Source organism: Talpa occidentalis, unplaced genomic scaffold (assembly GCF_014898055.3).
Source record: "Talpa occidentalis isolate TD23 unplaced genomic scaffold, MPIMG_talOcc4v2.1 talOcc4.10, whole genome shotgun sequence".
Lineage (NCBI taxonomy): Eukaryota > Metazoa > Chordata > Mammalia > Eulipotyphla > Talpidae > Talpa > Talpa occidentalis.
In genome coordinates this window covers 95,907,872-95,926,332 of record NW_023600993.1, presented here as the reverse complement: position 1 = coordinate 95,926,332, position 18,461 = coordinate 95,907,872, and the positions used below count along the sequence as shown (strand labels likewise).

General features: G+C 46.4%; 1 protein-coding gene across 3 annotated transcripts in view; it reads right to left on the bottom strand.

Moving 5' to 3' along the window:
• The window catches only part of PKIG (cAMP-dependent protein kinase inhibitor gamma), a 65,916-nt gene that overhangs the window by 23,648 nt on the left and 23,807 nt on the right, over positions 1–18,461 (bottom strand). Inside the window, exon 1 of one of the 3 annotated variants that reach the window (XM_037499224.2) lies at positions 3,445–3,649. The exons of the other annotated variants lie outside the window; for them this stretch is intronic. The gene's annotated coding sequence lies outside the window, so the exon portion shown is untranslated. Of the gene's footprint in view, positions 1–3,444; positions 3,650–18,461 lie in introns of those variants that run through there. 3 annotated transcript variants of the gene reach the window in all.

Below are 18,461 nucleotides of genomic sequence, written 5' to 3'. Positions count from 1 at the left end.
GAAGTGGCCGGGTGAGGGGCAGCTGGTGCCAGAAGAGCAGTGCCGCTTCTGCTTTGGCCTCAGCCCTGGGCCGGGTGACAGGCAACAGCACTGAGCCTGGGTTTGATACTGATGTGCCAGCTCCAGGGCCCATCGGGTGGGTTTCAAAGTGGATGCGTTCCCAGGCTTCAGGTTCCTCCCATGGTGCCATCCTGCCACCGAGGGGGCAGGCTCCCATGCACCTGGCTAACGTGCCCTTCTGAACACCTTAGTGTGGCTAATCCCAAGCATGTATTTTTGCTTTTTTTCTATTGTTTTGTACAATAATTGATTTCTCTGCTCATGTGAAGTTCCCATAAATCTCCCACCACCACATCATCTGTGAGCTGTCACCATAGTCCCTGCCAAGCATATTTTTTTGTACGAACTAAGTGTTTCAAGTTTTACCAAACTTCATCCTCACGCTGCCCCTTTGAGGTGGGTACAATTGCAAAGCCCCATTTCACAGCAGAGAAGCAGGTTCTGTGAGGGGGGCAATCTGTGATCTCTGCGAGGTGGTGCAGGCAGCACCCTTACTCTAACCTCATCATGAACCCTACATCTAAAGTGACAGGGACTGTGGGCCCTGACCCTCCAGGGGTTACAAAAGGAAATGCCCCAAGGGGCCAAGGGGTAGGCAGGAGACCAGAGTGGGCAAGGCAGCAGCTAGAAGAAGGTGATCACTCAGACAAGTCATCCACATTCAAGCATCCACATTCTAATAAAAACAAAACCCAAAACCAAAGCCGCTCTGACCTCTGGCTCAGCTCACACTTCATTTTACGGGTGGAGGAAGGTGATGTGGAAAGACAGTAGGGAGGGCCTCCCTGGTGGCGCATGGGTTGAGCGCTGGGTTGCGAAGCTGCCCGCAGCCTCTGCAGCGCTGGTTTGATCTCTGGCTGCTCCCCAGCTGCCACAGGAGGGTCCCACATGGCGCGCAGACCTCTCCTGCCGCCCGCTGCTCCCCTCAGCAGTGTCCTTCGGTCCTTCTGCCTGCTCTGCTCCCTGCTCTGGCTCTGGTGAATTCTCTCACCCTCCCGTGCTTCTGACTGTACCCAGTGCTTGCATAAATAAATAAATAAATCTTTAAAAAAAAAAAGTAGGGAGCAGCGGATAGTTCAGGAGTTTGGGGAGAGTGACCGCAGCTGTCACCTGTTAGCTCTGAGGCATGGGAAAGCCCTCTCGCCTATCCAGGCCTTTCCCATATAAAATGGAGGTCATCTCTGCTTCACATCATATTTGTGAAGATTAAAAGGAATTGACATATGCAAGATGCGCAGCTCTGGGGAGACGTGCACTTCAGAGAGAACCAAAGTCACAGAGAGCTGGGCGAAGCGGCTCTCCCCTGCCAGGGGGCCCCAAACACACTGCAGGGGGCAGGGGTGGGTGTTAGGAACACACTAACAGCTGCCTCTGACAGCACAGCACAAGAAAGCCACCCTCATCTGGCCCACCAAGGCCTGCTCCCAAGGGTGGACGGTCTCCCCACACTTCCACTCTCCCTCCCTGGCAAGACAAGGGCCTCCCTCCAGAATATCACCTCCACTCCACCTCAAGAGAAATGACTTTCAATTCCCCAAAGTCTCAAAAGCCTGGCTGCTGGTGGGGACGGTGGGGACCTGAGTTCTCAGGTAGACCCTGTGGCTCTGAGACTCTCCGCTAACTCTCTGAATTCAAGTAACTGTTAAATATTGCACCTTTCTGAGGGTCAGGGTCTCTGATCGCCTTAAAGATTAAAGCCCTTTAAATTGCCCACTCCTGAGACCTTGGAAACGCAAATCCAAGACCTGACAACTTTTCTCTGTACTCTGGCTCTGCAGCGGAGGTGCTGTCCAGGTGAACCAGAGCTGGGAAGGAGGCACGAGAAGGATTTTCCCTCTGTTTGCTCAGCTGGGAACCAGCACGGTGGGCTTCGGGTGAAGCTGACTACAAGGTGTCTCCTCTGGCCCAAGGGCCGGGCCTTCTACCAGGCGTGGGACGTAGTGACGGGCAAGACAGGCTCGCGGGGGTGGGGCACGGGCGGCAGTGGAGACACAGTGAGCTCAGTCTCACCAGCGACTCTGCACAGTTCAGGTAAACAGACGGCACCTGGGCTAATGTGGGGCGAGCGTGGAGACTGCCCCTAGTCAGTCGGGATGGCATTACTGACCACCTCGCGTGGAAAAGGACGCGCTTCACTCGGGGCCTCCCACTTAGGAGGCGCTCGGTGATGTTCATTCCCTTCTGAGGCTTTTTTGTTTGCAGGAACACCAAACCCAATAAAACTAGAGGAATTCAGAAGTAGCTTAATTCTAATCCTCCTACAAGCACCAGTTTTCAGGAGCTCAGGGACACTGAAAGCCTGGGGCACTCTGCTCCTGGAGGGGGACGGGAAAGAAACATGGCTGGCTCACTTCATGCTGAACTTGGAAACACACAGTCATCAACTCTTGCCCCCGATTCAGGTACAATAAGGAGACGCAGGCCCAGAGGCTTGAAACACTTGCCCAGGGTCTTGTTTCCTGGCGCGCCCCTTCTGTCATATGTGGGCGCTTCGTTTTTTAAAGCTGAAGTCTTTCCCCTTAAGCTGTGATTTTTCATACTTTCACCTGCTGGTAGGGGAAGGGAAGAGGGTCACACCCAGCCCCTGCAAGCCCTGTCTCTCAAGCCACTGTGGACCCTCAGCCCAGGCCCCCGCAGTAAGCGGCCCAGGGGTGGCAAGGCCCCTTTGCGCCTCTCTGCAGAGTGTGGTTCCCTCATTTAAAGCCCCGAAAATGGACCCCGGCAAAGAAAATGCTGAGGGTTTATGTGCTCTGTTTATTTCCTAGGCATAAACAGCAAATTTTGAAAAGGAAGCAATAAAAAGATCACAAAGCCAAGGTTAATTTCCCCTTTCCAGCCAAGGTTAACCCCCTTTCCACCTTGGAGTCTGTCGCACGGCGACGGTGGCACTGGCGTGTGGGACGAGGTCACGCTGTGAAATAAGTCCTATGTCTTCCATTTCAAACACCCATCTTGTATTTGTGAGGGGGGGGCTACAGGGATTTTTACTTTCAGAGGCAGACGTCTTAGAGATCTAAGACGTCTGTGCTGCCTTTGAAATCAGACACAAGGCTTTACAAACACCAGTTGCTACGGGAGGCTTGCTTTCTTCACCTCTATTTGGGGCAAGCTTTTCAAGCTCTACATATAGTCTGTCAAAGTTCTCTGGGTAAAAAAAAAAAAAAAAAAAAAAAAAGGAAAACCGCATTTGAATGGAGCCCATCTGTGAGACAGGAGGCGCAGATTAGCCCCAGGCAGTTTCAGACAAAGCCATAATTTTCTGAGCAATAATATATCATATCATAAAAATAGGCACTTTGTGACCAGCAGGCGGAAAGCAAGCCCTCCAGAGCCTCTGTTTCTCCCTGGGGTGGGGACGGCGGAGCAGAATCAAGTTCTACTTACACAGCAGAGAGTTTCTTCTAAGACCGGGGATCCTCAGTCAGAAGTGAAGGTAGAATTTCAGAAACGCCTGCCGGGTGAGGGCAAGTCACACTAGCAGACGGGCCAGCGGAGGGTGCTGGCAAGATCCTCCCGGTTCTCTTTCTCTGCCTTTCTCCCCGTGTCTCCTAAATGAAATGCACTTCAAGGTTTTAGTGGGAGTTTCCCACGTCTCCGGCCAAGTAAGTCCCCATTTGTTGTAACCCAATGCTGGGCCCGGTGATGTCAACCACTCAGCTCCCTTGCTCAGTTTCCACCTCCCCGTCCACCAGGGAGATGCATTTCCTTTGGACAATGAGGGGGCGGGGGGGGGGGGGGGGGGGGGGGGGGAGGACAGGGAGCTGTAACTGCATCCCAGGCCGCCTCATTTGCCTAACATCCGTCCTGCAATTTCCAACGGTGCAGCCTAGTGACAAGAGGCTTCCTAGCCACTCACTGGGCCTAGAGTTCCCAGCCTAAGCCCCTTCGCTCTTAGTCACTGCTGACTATCCAGACAGCCAGGCTGTGCGGTTGGCCATGCTGTGTTAGCTCATCTCTGGTGCAGGATACACAGGTCAGGGTGGAGAACTGTACTACCACCCCCTTCTCTCTCTTCTGCTCAATTTTCCAAGACGCTTAATTTCTCCAAGTTTCCTAGGTGGGTGGCACAATGCATGGGCCTGTCCTTCACTAGGGGAGATGGCACAGGGGAGGCTGGAAAGAGCAGTGTTCTGTGGCCCCGACCTGGCTTCCCATCTTGGTCACGCTCCTAACTGAATGAACGGCCTCAAGCAAGTCACCTCTCGGCCTCAGTTTCCCCATCAATAAGATGCTGGTCTTGGCACCTCCTGCTTCTGCAGTTCCGTGACTGAGGACAAATGCAGCACAAGGAACTCACGACGAGCTGATCAGCTCCACGCTTGAGGGAGGGAAGGACCCTGGAGGGCTACTCCTCAAAATACCAGCCCCCTGCACGGTGCCGCCGCTTAGCACTGGCAGAAAGCCCAAAAGAATTCACGGAACCAGTCCAGGGGATATGGAAAGAGGCAGCACAAACCATTACATGAGAAAAAGAAGAGAATTCAGCCATCCTCAGGGATCGACAGGGACAGCAGCGGTTACGAGATTACTCAGCCCCTGCCTGTGGAGGGTGCTGGTGGGGAGAACAGAAAACCTCTCTGCTTTTGTGTGTGGTGGGGAGGGGCTCTGAGCATCATTTGGGAGCTGGAAGTGTGGAAGTGGGTCTGAGTCCTTTGTGACTTAACTTCTCTGAGCTTGTTTGTTTTAAATGTAAAATGGGATTCTAGGGCTTCCATTTTAGGACTGAGAACTAAATACCCCACGTAAGGGAACTGAAAGTATGTGGCACATACTAAATGTTGACTAGATGGGGGCTCTTTTCTTTCTTTTCTTTCTTTTTTTTTGGGTAAGTGTCATCTGAATCTCATTTTGTGGCTAGGGAATCGAAACAGAGAAGTGGCAAGTCCAAGGTTACACAGCACCAGGTGAAAAGGCCAGATCTGGAATCTGAGTGTTTTAGTTCCGACTTACGTCAGTGCACATATCACACACTGCTACTTCTCAAAATAGTTACACCACTGAGCCTGGCCCTTATTTCTAAATGGGATTTAACTTAGAAAAATGAGTCGATTGAAAACGAAATGGAGATGGGGAGGGGTGGGAGAATTTTCTTGGGTTCAACCAGGCCAGGTGTAGGGAGGAGCAGTCAATCTGTTGCCTAAAGGAAACACTTTGGGCCGCTAGGAAAGAGGGGTGCTTACTTAATTTGCGACTGTAAGACAAGAATGTTAATATTGCATGGCCTGAAGCAAGTTTGGGTTTCAGCTGCCACTCCCCAAAAGAGGCAGATCTGACCTGTCTTAAAGCTGCGGGGATGAGAAATTGGGCCTGGAACTCTGTTGGGAAGAAGTTATTTGTAGACGAGGAAAGGCTATGGTCCGTTTGTGACTTAACAAGAATTTTAATTAGTTCTCAGGAAACCCTGATGCCCTCCAGGAAAGGCCCAGGCACACAGGCTGGCCCTTAGGAGGCAGTTTGCCAGTCTCCAGGCTTTCTCACAACTCAGTGTGGGCAGTAGCAGAATAAAAAGAACACCAGCCTCATAACCCATGGAGAGCAGCAGTTAACAGCTCAGTGGGTCCTGGGTGCCCCTCATGTCCTGGGCCTTCTGGCTGTGAGTGACCTTGGCGAGCTCACGTCTTTGTGCCGTGGTTTCCCAAAGCAAAGGAAGACTAACAGCTTTGCTCTTACAGGGCTCTTGTGTGCGTTAAGTACCTGGCATTCACAAGTTCCAAAGTACTTGCAAAAATAAGCTACAACAATTCAACAGTAAAGAGACTATTTTCTAATCCTGACTCAGTTTCCCAGCCTCTGCCCTGAGAGTGATGCGACAATGAACAAATAAGGTCAAAGAATGTCAGGATGTCAGAAGGGCCCAGACTTCTTCTAGAATGTCAGGATGGAAGAAACAAAAGCCCATGGAGAGCTGGTGGGCGTATTCTCGGCAGCAACACTCAACCTGGAGGCGCAGGGCCCGTGTGGGCGTCAGGAAGCGAGCTGGGCTCTTGATGGGCCAGTGTTTTGACGTCACCCTCCGTGCTTCCAGTCGTGCTGTTTCCTTGAGTGAAAGGAGCCCCTTTGTATCTTCACAAAGATCTGGTGACACTTGCCTTGCAGCCTGAATAACTACAGAATCCACGAAAGAACACTGAGTGCCCCGGCACCCTCACATAGTCTTCCGACAAGCAGGTCAGCTCTGTGTGCTGGGCCACGCTCCGTACTGAGCCCTCCATAGACCCACTTTCTGTGAGCCGCACCTCAGCAGGTGCAGAGGTATTGAATCTCTTCATCTACAGTGGATCTACTGATGCATGTTAAGGCCGACAACTTGCTCACAGGTGCACGGGTAAAGCGATGAGGCCAGGCCAGTGTCCTTAGGCCCGTGGGAGCTCTTCCCAGCCAGCAGCACTGGCTCCATTTGGGGATCGAGGAAGGTGGCTGCTGCAGAGTATAGGGCGGTCTGAAGGGCTTGAAACCCCTTCCCCACAAAGCTGCCCTGCCTGCCCACCCCTCCTCGCCTGTCTGGAATGGGCTCTCCCCTCTGTGATAGCCTCAGTACTTATTCGCTACTCTCAAGAACTTATCCTTGACTCCTTTGAGGCGTATTTATTTCTGGGCAAATATTATTCCTCTGCTAGAACATGAACCTCTAAAAAGATCTGTCTAATTGATAAGCATTTTGTATATATTATGAGACAGCTATGAAAATAAGAAAATTGATAAGTAACAAATTTTTACTGAATGCTTCCCATATGCCAGATAGCATTCTAACCACTTTATATAAATGACCTCACTAAAGGACAAAGAAGGTCCTTATGAGGTAGATATAACTGTTATCTCCACGGACACATGAGGAATTCCAGATACAGATCATGGAGTAGCTGACGATGTCTACTGAGAAGTGCATGCGTGGACAGCACACCCTTCCAGTTCAAAGAGCTGCTGTAAGATACCACCAGCATGTCACCCATGAAAGGCTGGCTCAGCTGTCACGCCATTTCACTCTCTCGCTCACTGAGCCACATACCATTATTTTTTTTAACATATTTGAGCAACATATTGACTATGACATAAAAATAGATTTTGTTTTCTTTCCAATTATAATCATAATTGCTTATTGTTCAAAAATAGGAAAACACAGAAGAGCAGAAAAAAGGGAGGAAAATCATCCATCACCCAATCACCCAGAAATGACTATTTAGCCTTTTGGGGTACAGACCCAAAAGAACCACATCTACACTCAAAGCAATGTCTGAAACCAGAGGCTTACATCATTTTGGGGGTGAGGGGGAGGAGTCAACCCCACGAATGAGGAAAACTATGTCAGGTGTTTATGGTTTCTGCATACACCTGGCTGCTTTCCTAGCATCTGGGGTCCAACCCTGAGCAGTCCAGGCCTGGGGTAAAGAAAGCATGCGTTTAAAAAAGAGGATCCTGTCTTCTAAGCTACGAATCAAACATTCCCTCTTAGAGGCAGACATTATTGAACAAGAGATTTCATTTTGAATATTTTTTAAAAAGGGAAAGTCCACAGAAGCAGGATGAAAGAGGGAAGCTGAAGTCTGGAGCACAGGGACACAACTGGAAATGGGAAGCAGCTGCTGTGGGGCAGTCGGGGTTGAGGCTCTGGGCTTGGAGATGGCAGGTAGAAAGAGGATCTGGGAGGAGGATAATGAGGGGTCCCACTGAAGACTGTGCCACCGGCTCCCCACCCCAAACCTGCAGCACACAGAGGGTCAGGAAGTTCTGCAGGGTCTGGGCAGGAGGGCCCTTTGAGTACATCCAAGGAGATGCCTGGAATGATCTGGGGTGTCTAGTAAGAGAGCAGGCACCCTATCCTGACCTGTGAAAGCCCCTCAGCCAACACTGCTTATGGGCATGGAAGCACAAGCACAGAGAGCTTCTGGCAGCTTCCCAGGTGGAGGCAAGGCCAGGCACACAGACAACCAACTCCAAAGGCAACCAAGGCCCATCTTCTAAAAGGAGGTCTTTACCATTACAAGTGATTTAAACAACAACCAACAGGGCTTCTGAGCAAAACCAACAGCATGACATAAGAGCATAAAATTGAGAGAAAGTGGACCTTATGATGCAAAAGAAAATCTGGACAAATGAGAAGCTTTTTAAAAAGTTTGTCGTAAGAGTCTGAAGACAAAATAAGCTGACAAAATGGGGCTCTTAGAAATAATATGAATATTAAAATTAATAATTCCATAAAGGACTGTACAATAAGAAAAGGACACCTTTCAAACAGGAAAATATTCACAGGATAAAGAAGGATCTTGCTGTAGGACAACAACCCAGAAAGGTCAATGTCATCCTAAATAGGAATTCCAGAAGCTAAGAAATCATACAGGAAGTTCTCTAAAGCTGAAGGAAGATATACACCTTAAAACTGAAAAATTTAAAAAGTGCTAGGAAGAATAAAAAGGACCTTGGGGCCTCCCCGGTGGCGCAGAGTTTGAGCGCTGGGTTGCGAAGCTGCCCGCAGCCTCTGCAGCGCTGGTTCGATCCCCGGCTGCTCCCCGGCCACTGGAAGTGGGTCCCACATGGCCCGCAGACCTCTCCTGCCGCCCGCTGCTCCCCTCAGCAGTGCACTTAGGTCCTTCTGCCTGCTCTGCTCCCCGCTCTGGCTCTGGTGAATTCTCTCACCCTCCCGCACTTCTGACTGTACCCAGTACTTGTATAAATAAATAAATCTTAAAAAATAAATAAATAAAAAGGACCACACTTATAGTCTCCTCATCTTCTAAAATTCAAAAGGACAAAAATCCTATACTCATCTAGAAAGACAGTTTCAAAAGAATCAGCGGTATGACTCTCACCAGGAATCCTGGCTATCAGGAGACAAGGAAGCAGTGCTTTCTAAGAGTCAAGTTCTAAAGGAAAATTATTTGAAACCTAGAATTTACACTAGGCAAACTAGTAATATTTTCAGAGATGGAAGGACTTAAAACAATTTATCCCTCATGCACTGTTTCCTGTTTTCTCAGTAAACTCCTGGAGAGTATACGTCACCCAAGTGAGGGTTTAAACTAAGAAGCAGGATTTGAATATAGGGAGGCAAATGAGAGATGAAAGGCACCCACAGGTGATGGTGCAGCTGGGACCTCAGCTGAGCCAGTGCCAAGGCGATGAGGGCAGGAGGGCCGAGGGTGCCAGGGGAACAGCTGACTCCTGAAAGGCTTGTCGGAAACTGTATTGAAAGTCTACAGGAAAAGTGTAGAAAGAATGAACAATAAGGAACAAGCAAAACTGAGCAGATTAAAGCAGCAGCTATTATTAAGCCCAGGAAACAGTCATACAGAAAGGAAAAATAATTAGAACGTTACTGGCTCAGTGGTAAACAATATTTACAGTGCCACAACAATGTAAAGCACTAAATCCTGTTTTAACCCAAAAAACTGTGGTAATGTGAGAAAAGCGGAAGGAGGAGTGTGAGTAGGGCTGTGGTGTTTATGGAAAAGCTCAAACCTCACATGCCATTCCGGGGGGTAACCTCAAAACTGACAGCTGGAGAAAAGGCAGAATGATTCCATCTGATTTGAACAAAGAAGTACTTATGGTGAACAGGAGCTCTCTGCTAATAAGGAATTACTGCTTAGTTTCTATAGAATAATGGCAGGATAGTTATGTTAAAAAAAAAAAGTCTTTTTTTTTTTTTTTTAAAGATTCATTTATGCATACAAGAACTGGGGTACAGGCTGGGGCAGGGGTGAGAGGACCCACCAGAGACAGAGTGGGGAGCAGAACAGCGGATAGATTGACTGAAATACACTGCTGAGGGGAGCAGCGGGCAAGACAGAGGTCTACTGCACCATGTGGGTAGCTCCCTGGCCAGGGGATTGAACTCATGCTGCAGAGGCTGCAGACAGCTTCACAGTGCTGTGCTTATTAACCCCTTGCACCACCAGGGAGGCCCAAAGGAGTCCTTATTCTAACAGAGAATCATGCTAAAGCAGTGATGAATGGGGTGATGTGATGTCTAGCATTTACTCCAGGATGACTCGCCATGATTCTTGAAGCAGGGTAATGTTTGGCACATGACTATTATACTGGTCTCTCTGGTACTGTAAATGTTTGAAAATTTCTACAGTAAGAACATTTTTTTTTCAGAGACACAGCCAGCCATATAAGCATCGTATTTAGATCTAGGAACATAAACATATTCTATAGGTATATGGAGACTCGAGCAGACAGTTAACAAAGTGCATGTTTTGGGGAGCAGGACAGGAGGGAGGGGATACGTGTTTTTTGGTTTAAGTTTAGAATAATATTTGAGCTTAAAAAGAATTAAGCAAACCTATGTGCACGGGCCATCTTGACAAAAACAGAATCAATTTTAAAAATCAATGGAGGTAATATTATTTAGAGAGATGGGGGCAGCCAGAGAGCTAAAGTGGAAAAATTAAATGACAGCCTCAGGGTGAGGGGCTAAACAGGAGACCGAGGGTCTTTCTGGACATGGAACTTTTTCAATGATGTTCATGTATTTTGACTTAAAAAAAATGTTATTTATTATGCTTAGGGAAAAACCAGATAGAGAAACTATATGATTTCACTCACATGTAGTACATAAAGATAAAGGAAATGAATAAACTAAATAAAATAAATCTTTTCAACTATATAACCAAATTAGTGGTAAACCAGAAGGGGGAAGGGGCATGGGTAAGTTAGGAAAAAGGAGTCCACTGTATGGTGTAGGATAGAATTGGACTTTCAGTCGTGAACACAATGTAACAGGTACAGGCGCTGATTTATAATGCTGTACACTTGAAACCGACAAGTTATAAACCAACACTACTTCAATAAAAAACATGTTTAATGTTATCTCTTATCAGTTATTGCCAGCACTTTCAACAAGGCCATATAGCTAATCTCAACATCTACAAACTGCATCTGTTTCTCAGGTGAAAGAACCCTGACTCACCCAGAGCCAGTGTCTCCACATTACAAACGATAATAACTATTGGGTTATCGGAAAAGTTATGACTCATTTTTTTGTTGAAAAATATAGAAAAACATCATGACTTTTCTAACAACCCAATATCACTGTCCCTTAACTACTGCCTATTTAGTGCCTCAAATATGTTATTCTAATCTCTGTAACATCCATGAGGCAGGTATTAACATTCCCATTTTACAGATGAGAAGACTGAGGCAGGAACCATTTACCTGAGGTCACAGTGCAGAAGGCCAAGCTTGTGAGACCCTTCCCAGTATCCTACCTGTCCTTTTTATATTCCACTAGCTTGGCAGAATCCAGAAAGTGCTTTTACATAAATTTTCTCATCCACTCCAGGAAACAGACAAGACGGGCTTATCCTCATTTGACAGATGGAGGAACTAAAGCTAAGAAATGTTAGGTAACTTGTCGAAGAATTCAGATTTCCTGATCCTTCATCCAGAACTTTCTAGCACCCCTCATTGTTGGTCACGTCAACAACAAAATGTCAAGTTATTCATAACCTCTTCATAGGCATGCATCTGACGTTAGAGTCACTGTAAATGAAAGGTGCTGACGTAGCAATTTTAAAGAGAGACTTATTTTTTCCAAAAGAAAGAGTAATAAACCATGCGTGTCCTCAGTCGCTCTAATGGCGGCATTTTGCTTGAGTCCTCAAAAGGGCTCTGGAAATGTCAGCAGCCTGCCCGCCTGACATACAGCAGACCGGCTGCTGGCACGGGCAGCGTGCAGCAGTTCTGACAACCGGTGCCACCCTTCTTGGCTCCAAAAGAAAGGAAAGAGCCAAGCGTGCTCCGGCCCTGAAGAGAATGTCTGTGTCTCTGAGATCCACTTCAGGCCTCGGCCATGTGGCCCAAGGGCTTTTTATAGTTGCCAGGAATCTGAGATCCGCACTGTTCAGGAGCAGCAGCACGTCTGTAAAGAAGGGGCTACCGGCTGGGAGGGCATGAGAGGCAAACCAGGGAACTGAAGGGCCTGGGGTCAGCCTGCTCCCCCATCATCTCGACCTCTTTGTGGCTGATGGCTCTGCCCTGTAGAGAAGCCGCCCAAGAGCTGGGCCCCCAAGCGTCGTTAGCCTGGTGTAAGATGCTGCTCCCAGGCTGTTCTGGCATCTGAACAATGGCCAAGCAGCAGCGAGGGGAAGAAGCTGTTTACTTGAGTTCAAACTATTTATAGCCCCAGCAATCTGCACATATTTGGATGACAAATCTCCAGGCTACAAGTGAGCGATGCTTTGCTCCCGGACAATTTCACCAAACACATTCTCTGCCCACGCCACCCCCGGAGCCCCCTAATTAACACATGTTGCCCTCAGGATGTTTTATTTAAGTTGCTGAATTTTAAAAGATGATAAAAAGATATCACATTAAAAACAAGTAACTTTAATCCATTTGCTTGAGTTGGAATTACAGTGTCATCTTTAAGGCTTGAATCAGAGATTAAACTCGAATGTGTGTGTATGCTATAAAAAATGCCACGTACCAAAAAGGAAAACAGCACCTCTGAAATTTAACAAGCATTTTGTGCCTAGAGATGCTGAGCTCGGCTCAAGACCTAAAAAAGAGGATGTTTCTCATTGCACAGTTTATGAAGAACGTCCATCTGCTCTCAAAAGAATAGATCGACAAACAATATGTAATCACACACATCCCAAACAAACAAAAGAGATCTTATTACCCACCCATTCCTGGGCAGAAGAGACTCGGGTCCGTTGCTGGGCAATGCTCCCTCCCCCACCGCCGTGTACAGGAGGCAGGTCTGCTGGTCACATACCTTGTGCAGGGGCCTCTGCACAATTTCAACTCATGAAGGTACTGTACCCTTGCCAACAAATTTGTTTGGAAAAACCAGCTGCCTTGTTTTCATAGCAAAAGCAGTGCTGATCAGCCATCTCCCCTGAGCCAGACACTGCCTAATTCCAAAGGGGAAAAGTGGTTGCTGATCAACATGCCGACTGGCTGAAACGTGGGCAGCCCTCCCGTCTTAAGCACAACGCGGGCACGAACAGCACAGAGGAAAAGGGCAGCAAGTGAGGAGGAAGGTTACAGTAGACATGCTGGACAATTTAGGGAGAAGAAACAGAAAGGATTCTTAAAAGGGATACCTTGCTTTTTTTATCTAACCCTCTGCTAATGAAGCTCATTAGAATTCAAACAGGACACCCCACTTTTTATAACCAGGAGACAATGCAGATGAGGATAAAGGAAAGAGACATGTCTATACAGAGGGAAGCAAGTTACTTTAGAAATTGCAAAATATTTTAAAAAAATTGTAGATGAATTGGTCGATACTACATTGACCAGAAATTTTAAGCCATGTAATCTTCGACCCAACGATTCTACTTCAGGAATTCAAAGAATATCCTTGTCATTCAGACCTTAGCTAAAATGTCACCACTTCAGAGGGTCTTTCTCTCCCCACCCACCCACCTCACGTGACTGTCAGCACAGCGCTATTTCTCTTGTTACTCATTTATCTCCTGCCTCGATGCCACCTTCCTCCTCCACGCTTCGACGTCAGCTGTGTAGGAGCGGGCCCTGGTCTGTCTGACACACCTCTCTTCATATGTGCTGCACTAGCCAGGGACACCGCATGCCTCCCCTTGCATGGGCCTCACAGCTGTGAGGTTTCTGCTGTCAGCCCATTTTACAGATGAGCAAACTGTGGCACAGTTTAAGTCTAGCGAGTGCCAGTGAGTGGCCATGGGAGTATGAACACTGGTGGGTAGGATTACCAAGCCCAGCTCTTAAGCACTTCTCTCAGAATGGACCAAAAGTTTCAGTGTGCACACATTTAACCAAGCAATTCCAGCCTGGGGAATTTATCACACGGAGTTAATCAGATAAGAACACATCTTTCGTTACCGCAGATTGCTTATTTAGCAAATATTAGAAATATGTTTAGAGAAATCACTCGTTTACTTTTTGGTGAACAGGACCTACCTTCTCCTTCTCAAAGATGCTGTGAGGAGTTAATCAGCAGTGCACAGTACCCAGCTCGTGGTTGGTGTTTTATTGTTGGGCTACATGCATTTGCTCTCTAAAGGAGATGCCATGTGCCAAATTGTTGAAGGACACTATCTCTGGACGGTGAGGTTCTGGGGCATTCCTTTATAAACTGTATTTCCATGATCTAATAAAATGCACACAATGTTATACTCATCAAAAATATTTTACTATTTAAAAAAAAGAAGGTAAAGCTGGACAGACTCAGAAGAGGAAACTCAGCTTACAGGACAGTGAGGAAAACTAGTTTAGTAGATCTCAAAAAGAATGTTCTTCCTCTTTTACTTTATGTAAGAAGAAGTTCTTGAATGTATTTAAAGATCTATCCCATTGCAGGGCCTACAGCACAGTGAAGTGAAGGAGATTCTTACTAAGCATACAGACCAGCAGAACTTATCAAGAGGGCTTCATAAAATTTGAGAAAATGTTAAAATATATAACAAAAAGAAAAAAAAATACGCTTGATAAACACATCTGTCTTCTAAAGATTGCTCCTGCCAACTGGAAAGCCTTTCTGGCTGCTGATAACCTTTTCAGGTTCAGCCATATATAACAATAACAAACATAAAAGCTGAGGAGTGCTAAGTAGCTCTACACAAGAAAGAAAGAACTGGAATTCCAGGGGAAATCTGAAAAATAAAAGCAGGGGAAGGGGCAAGGGAAGATAGCAGAGCTCTGGATTTTCTGGGATTCCCAAATCAATGGTCAAAGTGAACATGACACGTACAGATACTTTTGAAGAATGTGTTCTTCGTTCTTGATGGGAAGCAAGCAAGGGACTGCCTCTTTATCCTGAGCTGACAGGCTGAGAAACAGAGCAAGGGGAGGCAGAGGCGTAGGCCCACACCTTCATCCCCAAGGAACCTACAGGATCTTGGGGAAACTTGAAAATTCTACAAGATGTGAGACAAGGAGTGAAGCTGAGCTGGTCTAGATCTTTAAGGGCTAACATATCTGGGTCATATATAGTTCAATCATCAAGAGGGAGCAAAGAACAAGTGAGCACGTACATGCGCGGCAGTGAGTTGACTGCCAGCACCAGTGGAAGGCTGTTTGTGCAGAAATCTCGGTCACATCATCTTTTGAGAATGAGATGATAGCTAAGATCCTGCTCTTCTGAAAAAGCATATCTTCAAAGGAATGTGGTTCCAAGGGGTCAGTGGAAGCCCTGCAGGCCAGCTCCAGATCTAAGACAGGTGCATGTACCGAGCAGGAGAGCTCTTGCTCTGCGGAAACCACAGCGGTGCTGGTAGACATTGCTCGCTGTTGACCACGGACATCACAAACTGCCCTGCCCTGCAGTTTACGCAGAAGGCATGAGAACACTCAACATTCATTCATTTGTAAGCATTTGCTGGGGAACTTAATATGGTAGATCCTGAAGGTATTGAAGATGTGATCCCTGCACTATGAAGTTCCAGTAAACTGGGGGAAGGAAACAAAACAACCGACCACGTCAATAGGGTGAGATAAGTCAGACTGTCCATTTCACACTCGCCTTCCTTTTTGACTCCAGGCTTTACTGACTACAAACCAAACAACAGGTTGAAGTGAGTGACATGAACAGTAAGCACAAGGAGAGAAGAACAGGGGCCAAGGCACTGTGGCCATCGTAAATAGACAGTCTGCTCCCCTGAGGACTCCTGGTTTCTTTCTGTGTGGGCATACAAGTATCTCAAAGCCACTAGAGTCCTTTTCTTTAATAAATAGTAACCATGGATCTTTTAAAATGCCACTTTAAGAAAAAGGAATTATCAAACAAAAAGACTGTTCTGAAAAACCCACCCAGGAGAAGGTTAAGAAGCCCAAGGTCCACACTGCCAGTTTGCATGGTGAGATCAGCAAATATTTATTGAGCTGGAAAACAAGAATAATGTATGGGGCTGTCATATAGATTAACACGTTGTAAATGCTTATATTCCCATTTAATAGTTGATATAAAGGGAAAGTGACAACTCATAAATCATAATTTCAGCTCATAAATCCTGAAGCCAAAATCAACGTATGGACCAACCTTCCTTTTCCCAGCTCACAAGGAAACTAGCAGTAATGAGAACTAAAGATGGGGAGGTGTAGGCGCAGAGTGGAGGGAGCAAGTTAGGTGGCGCTGTTCACAGCATGGTGCTGAAACGAGGTGGCCTGGTGGGAAAATCCTGGTGTGTCCTCCACTTACCAGCTGTGGAACCTCAGGCAAATCCCTTGACCTCTCTGAATGTTGGCAACTCATTTTTGAAATGAGGAAAACACCAGTGGCTGTCTAATTGAATGCGGAGAGGTAGAGGGAAGACAGCACAAAGAGGAAGGCAGAGGGGTGCTCATTTCTTCCTCATTCACAGAGGCGAGTCAAGAGGCACAAAGTGAGAGGATGAGGACTGTCTTTACAGCCAGTTGTGCACCAGATACCCTGAAACCCTTCTTCCCAAATACCTCCAATGATGGGGCATGGCAAGTTTTTTGAGGTCAAATAAGAAGCACAAACCCAGGGAGATAAGCAAGCACTATGTTAGACATCTGCAATTCTGATAATGCAGAGGTGGCCTAAAAAGAGCAGGAAAGAGTGTGTGTACATAATTAGAATACTTAGACTATTGGAGGTTATCACTACATTACTAAAAAAACAATCGAGTCAAAAACAAGTGGCTTTCAGAAGAAGGCCTGGGAGAATTTTTGCTGATCTATCTGGTTGTTTACTTTTGTGTACATGAATTACTTTTATAATTTTTGTTAAATTGACAAAGAAGGGTTAGTGGAATTCTGCCATCGCCAACTATAATAAATAATAATGGGATAAATAACAAATAAAAATTTCAAAAGAAAATCATTCGGTCTTATGACTGGAAGGTGCCTTAGTAAAGATGTTTGATGAGCATGAGCAGAGTTGTGGAGACAGAAACGTGTAGGGGGCCTGAAAATAGCACAACACCCCTAAAAGGTAATTTGACAACATGTAATAAATCCCTCAATAAATATGCCTTTTTATGCACAAACTTTATACACAGGGAATGGATGGGAATGCTCTGTACTTTCTGTTCTATTTTCTTTGGATGCAAAACTGGACTAAAAAATAAAATTTACTAATAAAAGTATACAAGTTCTTTGACCCTCTTATTTCACTTCTAAGAATTTATCCTAGAAGGCATCAATGGGTGTGTGCAAAGACTCCACCCAAGGTTTCTCACTGCAGCCGTGCTAAGAAGACACAAACTGAGAACAATCCTAAAAGTTCACTATCGGGGAAGGGAAAAATAGCTACAGAATGAAATATTATAAAGCACAGCAAATGATGTTCAAGAACAGCAGCTGATGCCTTGAACAAAACAGCCTCATTTTAATGTTAAGGTTATGAAAAGTTGGTATCACTAGAGCCATATTAAAACAGGGTTGAAGAAATCACTGCCGAAAAAGCCACTTTAAACTGGACCTGGCCCAACATTCCACGAAGCCAACAAGAATGAGAATATCCTGCTTGACAGGACTAATAAAGACAAATTTTACCTACTATTACCTTCCCCTTGTGACCTTCCATCTTGTGACACCTTATCTATTACTTCCTCTTCCATTACATCATCCTTCCTTTCTCCTCTGCAAGAATCCCACCCCCCCCCCCCGCCCGCCCGCCACGAACCTCACCCCATCCCCACACTCCAGGTCCTTCCTTTAGGATGTGTTTTAAGTTTCTGCCACAATCTGTGTACCTTGAATTTCAATTCTCTATTTTCAAGTAAACACATTTCAGTTAACCTGCTAACCTGGCTGTTCTCTTAAGGTGAACAAGGTATACATAGTAGGGGCTCATGCTTGTAAAAGGGAAAATGGTATTTGCATAAAAAAGAATGAATGAAACTTTTAGTAACACTACAGGTAATTTCAATAGTTTATTGGTCATTTTAACTTTTTTTTCTGCAAAGCATTTTTTTGGCATTAAAAACATACTATTATACAGAGATATATAAAAAGTTATTTTCAAGTTCCTTTGGACAATACATGCCGAGTGCTACAAACATGTACACACATTGACTTCCAAGCTAGAGAGGTGTTTACAGCAGTTATGTGTAATCGTGCAAACATGGAAGCACTCAAAACATCAAACACATTTGTCCGGCCACTAAAAGTGGTGGAGACATGAGCCACACCCTTCCCGGCAGCAGGCCTCTGGGGCCCTGTGTCCTTTATCTCGGGGCCTGGTACAGACAAGGTGTGTTGCCAGCCGTGCCTGGCACAGGGAGTGGACACTGGGGCCATTCTGATATGTGGAAGACGTACAGAAACACAAGACTGAGGAAGATCTTTATGAGGAGGAGAGAGAAAAGCCCCTGAAGCTCTTCCGCAAGCGAAGGGAAGTGAGGTCTCAACTCTGCTCAGTTACCTCAGCTGCGAGTCATTCCTGTCTCAGGTGGCTTGACCATCACAAGCAAGGCCAGAGAAAGAAGGGGGGTGGGTGAGGAAAGGGA